Source organism: Triturus cristatus, chromosome 1_1 (assembly GCF_964204655.1).
Source record: "Triturus cristatus chromosome 1_1, aTriCri1.1, whole genome shotgun sequence".
Lineage (NCBI taxonomy): Eukaryota > Metazoa > Chordata > Amphibia > Caudata > Salamandridae > Triturus > Triturus cristatus.
The window spans coordinates 285896742-285902741 of record NC_140579.1 but is presented as its reverse complement, the minus strand read 5'-3'; positions in this window follow the sequence as shown (position 1 = coordinate 285902741).

Below are 6000 nucleotides of genomic sequence, written 5' to 3'. Positions count from 1 at the left end.
AGGATCGCTGTTTGTGATGGGAAGAGGTCAGAGGATCGCTGCTTGTGAAGTGAAGCGGTCAGAGGATCGCTGCTTGTGAAGTGAAGAGGTCAGAGGATCACTGCTTGTGAAGTGAAGAGGTCAGAGGCTCACTGCTTGTGAAGTGAAGAGGTCAGATGATCGCTGCTTGTGAAGTGAAGAGGTCAGAGGCTCACTGCTTGTGAAGTGAAGAGGTCAGAGGATCACTGCTTGTGAAGCGAAGAGGTCAGAGGCTCACTGCTTGTGAAGTGAAGAGGTCAGAGGATCGCTGCTTGTGAAGTGAAGAGGTCAGAAGATCGCAGCTTGTGATGTGAAAAGGTCAGAGGATCGCAGCTTGTGAAGTGAAGAGGTCAGAGGATCACTGCTTGTGAAGTGAAGAGGTCAGAGGCTCACTGCTTGTGAAGTGAAGAGGTCAGAGGATCACTGCTTGTGAAGTGAAGAGGTCAGAGGCTCACTGCTTGTGAAGATAAGAGGTCAGAGGATCGCTGCTTGTGAAGTGAAGAGGTCAGAGGATCGCTGCTTGTGAAGCGAAGAGGTGAGATGAACACTGCTTGTGAAGCGAAGAGGTCAGAGGCTCACTGCTTGTGAAGTGAAGAGGTCAGAGGATCGCTGCTTGTGAAATCAAGAGGTGAGATGATCACTGCTTGTGAAGCGAAGCGGTCAGAGGCTCACTGCTTGTGAAGTGAAGAGGTCAGAGGATCGCTGCTTGTGAAGTGAAGAGGTCAGAGGATCGCTGCTTGTGAAGTGAAGAGGTCAGAGGCTCGCTGCTTGTGAAGTGAAGAGGTCAGAGGCTCACTGCTTGTGATGGGAAGAGGTCAGAGGCTCACCGCTTGTGAAGTGAAGAGGTCAGAGGATCACTGCTGGTGAAGTGAAGAGGTCAGAGGATCGCTGCTTGTGATGTGAAGAGATGAGAGGATCACTGCTTTTGAAGTGAAGAGGTCAGAGGATCACTGCTTGTGCAGTGAAGAGGTCAGAGGATTGCTGCTTGTGAAGTGAAGAGGTCAGAGGCTCACTGCTTGTGAAGTGAAGAGGTCAGAGGCTCACTGCTTGTGAAGTGAAGAGGTCAGAGGCTCACTGCTTGTGAAGTGAAGAGGTCAGAGGCTCACTGCTTGTGAAGTGAAGAGCTCAGAGGATCGCTGCTTGTGAAGTGAAGAGGTCAGAGGCTTACTGCTTGTGAAGTGAAGAGGTCAGAGGCTCGCTGCTTGTGATGGGAAGAGGTCAGAGAATCGCTGCTTGTGATGGGAAGAGGTCAGAGGATCGCTGCTTGTGATGGGAAGAGGTCAGAGGATCACTGCTTGTGAAGTGAAGAGGTGAGAGGATCACTGCTTTTGAATTGAAGAGGTCAGAGGCTCACTGCTTGTGAAGTGAAGAGGTCAGAGGATCACTGCTTGTGAAGTGAAGAGGTCAGAGGATCACTGCTTGTGAAGTGAAGAGGAGAGAGGATCACTGCTATTGAAGTGAAGAGGTCAGAGGCTCACTGGTTTTGAAGTGAAGAGGTCAGAGGATAGCTGCTTGTGAAGTGAAGAGGTCAGAGGATCACTGCTTGTGAAGTGAAGAGGTCAGAGGCTTACTGCTTGTGAAGTGAAGAGGTCAGAGGCTCACTGCTTGTGAAGTGAAGAGGTCAGAGGATCGCTGCTTGTGATGGGAAGAGGTCAGAGGATCGCTGCTTGTGAAGTGAAGAGGTCAGAGGATCACTGCTTGTGAAGTGTAGCGGTCAGAGGATCACTGCTTGTGAAGTGAAGAGGTCAGAAGCTCACTGCTTGTGAAGTGAAGAGGTCAGAGGATCGCTGCTTGTGAAGTGAAGAGGTCAGAGGATCGCTGCTTGTGATGGGAAGAGGTCAGAGGATCGCTGCTTGTGATGGGAAGAGGTCAGAGGATCGCTGCTTGTGAAGTGAAGAGGTCAGAGGCTCGCTGCTTGTGAAGGGAAGAGGTCAGAGGATCACTGCTTGTGAAGTGAAGCGGTCAGAGGATCACTGCTTGTGAAGTGAAGCGGTCAGAGGCTCACTGCTTGTGAAGTGAAGAGGTCAGAGGATCGCTGCTTGTGATGGGAAGAGGTCAGAGGATCGCTGCTTGTGATGGGAAGAGGTCAGAGGATCGCACCTTGTGAAGTGAAGAGGTCAGAGGCTCGCTACTTGTGAAGTGAAGAGGTCAGAGGATCACTGCTTGTGAAGTGAAGAGGTCAGAGGATCACTGCTTGTGAAGTGAAGAGGTCAGAGGATCACTGCTTGTGAAGTGAAGAGGTCAGAGGATCGCTGCTTGTGAAGTGAAGAGGTCAGAGGATCGCTGCTTGTGATGGGAAGAGGTCAGAGGATCACCGCTTGTGAAGTGAAGAGGTCAGAGGATCACCGCTTGTGAAGAGAAGAGGTCAGAGGATCACTGCTTGGGAAGTGAAGAGGTCAGAGGATCGCTGCTTGTGATGGGAAGAGGTCAGAGGATCACCGCTTGTGAAGTGAAGAGGTCAGAGGATCACTGCTTGTGAAGTGAAGAGGTCAGAGGCTCACTGCTTGTGAAGTGAAGAGGTCAGAGGATCGCTGCTTGTGATGGGAAGAGGTCAGAGGATCGCTGCTTGTGATGGGAAGAGGTCAGAGGATCGCTGCTTGTGATGGGAAGAGGTCAGAGGATCGCTGCTTGTGATGGGAAGAGGTCAGAGGATCGCTGCTTGTGATGGGAAGAGGTCAGAGGATTGCTGCTTGTGAAGTGAAGAGGTCAGAGGATCACTGCTTGTGAAGTGAAGAAGTCAGGCGATTGCCGCTTGTAAAGTGAAGAGGTCAGAGGATCGCTGCTTGTGATGGGAAGAGGTCACAGGATCGCTGCTTGTGAAGTGAAGCCGTCAGAGGATCGCTGCTTGTGAAGTGAAGAGGTCAGAGGATCGCTGCTTGTGATGGTAAGAGGCCAGAGGATCACTGCTTGTGAAGTGAAGAGGTCAGAGGATCACTGCTTGTGAAGTGAAGAGGTCAGAGGATCGCTGCTTGTGTAGTGAAGAGGTCAGAGGATCGCTGCTTGTGATGGGAAGAAGTCAGAGGATCACTGCTTGTGAAGTGAAGAGGTCAGAGGATCACTGCTTGTGAAGTGAAGAGGTCAGAGGATCGCTGCTTGTGAAGTGAAGAGGTCAGAGGCTCGCTGCTTGTGAAGTGAAGAGGTCAGAGGATCGCTGCTTGTGATGGGAAGAGGTCAGAGGATCGCTGCTTGTGATGGGAAGAGGTCAGAGGATCGCTGCTTGTGATGGGAAGAGGTCAGAGGATCGCTGCTTGTGATGGAAAGAGGTCAGAGGATCGCTGCTTGTGAAGGGAAGAGGTCAGAGGATCACTGCTTGTGAAGTGAAGAAGTCAGAGGATCGCCGCTTGTGATGGGAAGATGTCAGAGGATCGCCGCTTGTGATGGGAAGAGGTCACAGGATCGCTGCTTGTGAAGGGAAGCGGTCAGAGGATCCCTGCTTGTGCAGTTATGAGGTTAGAGGATCGCTGCTTGTGATGGTAAGAGGTCAGAGGATCACTGCTTGTGAAGTGAAGAGGTCCGAGGATCGCTGTTTGTGATGGGAAGAGGTCAGAGGATCGCTGCTTGTGAAGTGAAGCGGTCAGAGGATCGCTGCTTGTGAAGTGAAGAGGTCAGAGGATCACTGCTTGTGAAGTGAAGAGGTCAGAGGCTCACTGCTTGTGAAGTGAAGAGGTCAGATGATCGCTGCTTGTGAAGTGAAGAGGTCAGAGGCTCACTGCTTGTGAAGTGAAGAGGTCAGAGGATCACTGCTTGTGAAGCGAAGAGGTCAGAGGCTCACTGCTTGTGAAGTGAAGAGGTCAGAGGATCGCTGCTTGTGAAGTGAAGAGGTCAGAGGATCGCAGCTTGTGATGTGAAAAGGTCAGAGGATCGCAGCTTGTGAAGTGAAGAGGTCAGAGGATCACTGCTTGTGAAGTGAAGAGGTCAGAGGCTCACTGCTTGTGAAGTGAAGAGGTCAGAGGATCACTGCTTGTGAAGTGAAGAGGTCAGAGGCTCACTGCTTGTGAAGATAAGAGGTCAGAGGATCGCTGCTTGTGAAGTGAAGAGGTCAGAGGATCGCTGCTTGTGAAGCGAAGAGGTGAGATGAACACTGCTTGTGAAGCGAAGAGGTCAGAGGCTCACTGCTTGTGAAGTGAAGAGGTCAGAGGATCGCTGCTTGTGAAATCAAGAGGTGAGATGATCACTGCTTGTGAAGCGAAGCGGTCAGAGGCTCACTGCTTGTGAAGTGAAGAGGTCAGAGGATCGCTGCTTGTGAAGTGAAGAGGTCAGAGGATCGCTGCTTGTGAAGTGAAGAGGTCAGAGGCTCGCTGCTTGTGAAGTGAAGAGGTCAGAGGCTCACTGCTTGTGATGGGAAGAGGTCAGAGGCTCACCGCTTGTGAAGTGAAGAGGTCAGAGGATCACTGCTGGTGAAGTGAAGAGGTCAGAGGATCGCTGCTTGTGATGTGAAGAGATGAGAGGATCACTGCTTTTGAAGTGAAGAGGTCAGAGGATCACTGCTTGTGCAGTGAAGAGGTCAGAGGATTGCTGCTTGTGAAGTGAAGAGGTCAGAGGCTCACTGCTTGTGAAGTGAAGAGGTCAGAGGCTCACTGCTTGTGAAGTGAAGAGGTCAGAGGCTCACTGCTTGTGAAGTGAAGAGGTCAGAGGCTCACTGCTTGTGAAGTGAAGAGCTCAGAGGATCGCTGCTTGTGAAGTGAAGAGGTCAGAGGCTTACTGCTTGTGAAGTGAAGAGGTCAGAGGCTCGCTGCTTGTGATGGGAAGAGGTCAGAGAATCGCTGCTTGTGATGAGAAGAGGTCAGAGGATCGCTGCTTGTGATGGGAAGAGGTCAGAGGATCACTGCTTGTGAAGTGAAGAGGTGAGAGGATCACTGCTTTTGAATTGAAGAGGTCAGAGGCTCACTGCTTGTGAAGTGAAGAGGTCAGAGGATCACTGCTTGTGAAGTGAAGAGGTCAGAGGATCACTGCTTGTGAAGTGAAGAGGTGAGAGGATCACTGCTATTGAAGTGAAGAGGTCAGAGGCTCACTGGTTTTGAAGTGAAGAGGTCAGAGTATAGCTGCTTGTGAAGTGAAGAGGTCAGAGGATCACTGCTTGTGAAGTGAAGAGGTCAGAGGCTCACTGCTTGTGAAGTGAAGAGGTCAGAGGCTCACTGCTTGTGAAGTGAAGAGGTCAGAGGATCGCTGCTTGTGATGGGAAGAGGTCAGAGGATCGCTGCTTGTGAAGTGAAGAGGTCAGAGGATCACTGCTTGTGAAGTGTAGCGGTCAGAGGATCACTGCTTGTGAAGTGAAGAGGTCAGAAGCTCACTGCTTGTGAAGTGAAGAGGTCAGAGGATCGCTGCTTGTGAAGTGAAGAGGTCAGAGGATCGCTGCTTGTGATGGGAAGAGGTCAGAGGATCGCTGCTTGTGATGGGAAGAGGTCAGAGGATCGCTGCTTGTGAAGTGAAGAGGTCAGAGGCTCGCTGCTTGTGAAGGGAAGAGGTCAGAGGATCACTGCTTGTGAAGTGAAGCGGTCAGAGGATCACTGCTTGTGAAGTGAAGCGGTCAGAGGCTCACTGCTTGTGAAGTGAAGAGGTCAGAGGATCGCTGCTTGTGATGGGAAGAGGTCAGAGGATCGCTGCTTGTGATGGGAAGAGGTCAGAGGATCGCACCTTGTGAAGTGAAGAGGTCAGAGGCTCGCTACTTGTGAAGTGAAGAGGTCAGAGGATCACTGCTTGTGAAGTGAAGAGGTCAGAGGATCACTGCTTGTGAAGTGAAGATGTCAGAGGCTCACTGCTTGTGAAGTGAAGAGGTCAGAGGCTCGCTGCTTGTGAAGTGAAGAGGTCAGAGGATCGCTGCTTGTGATGGGAAGAGGTCAGAGGATCACTGCTTGTGATGGGAACAGGTCAGAGGATCGATGCTTGTGATGGGAACAGGTCAGAGGATCGCTGCTTGTGAAGGGAAGAGGTCAGAGGATCACTGCTTGTGAAGTGAAGAAGTCAGAGGATCGCCGCTTGTGA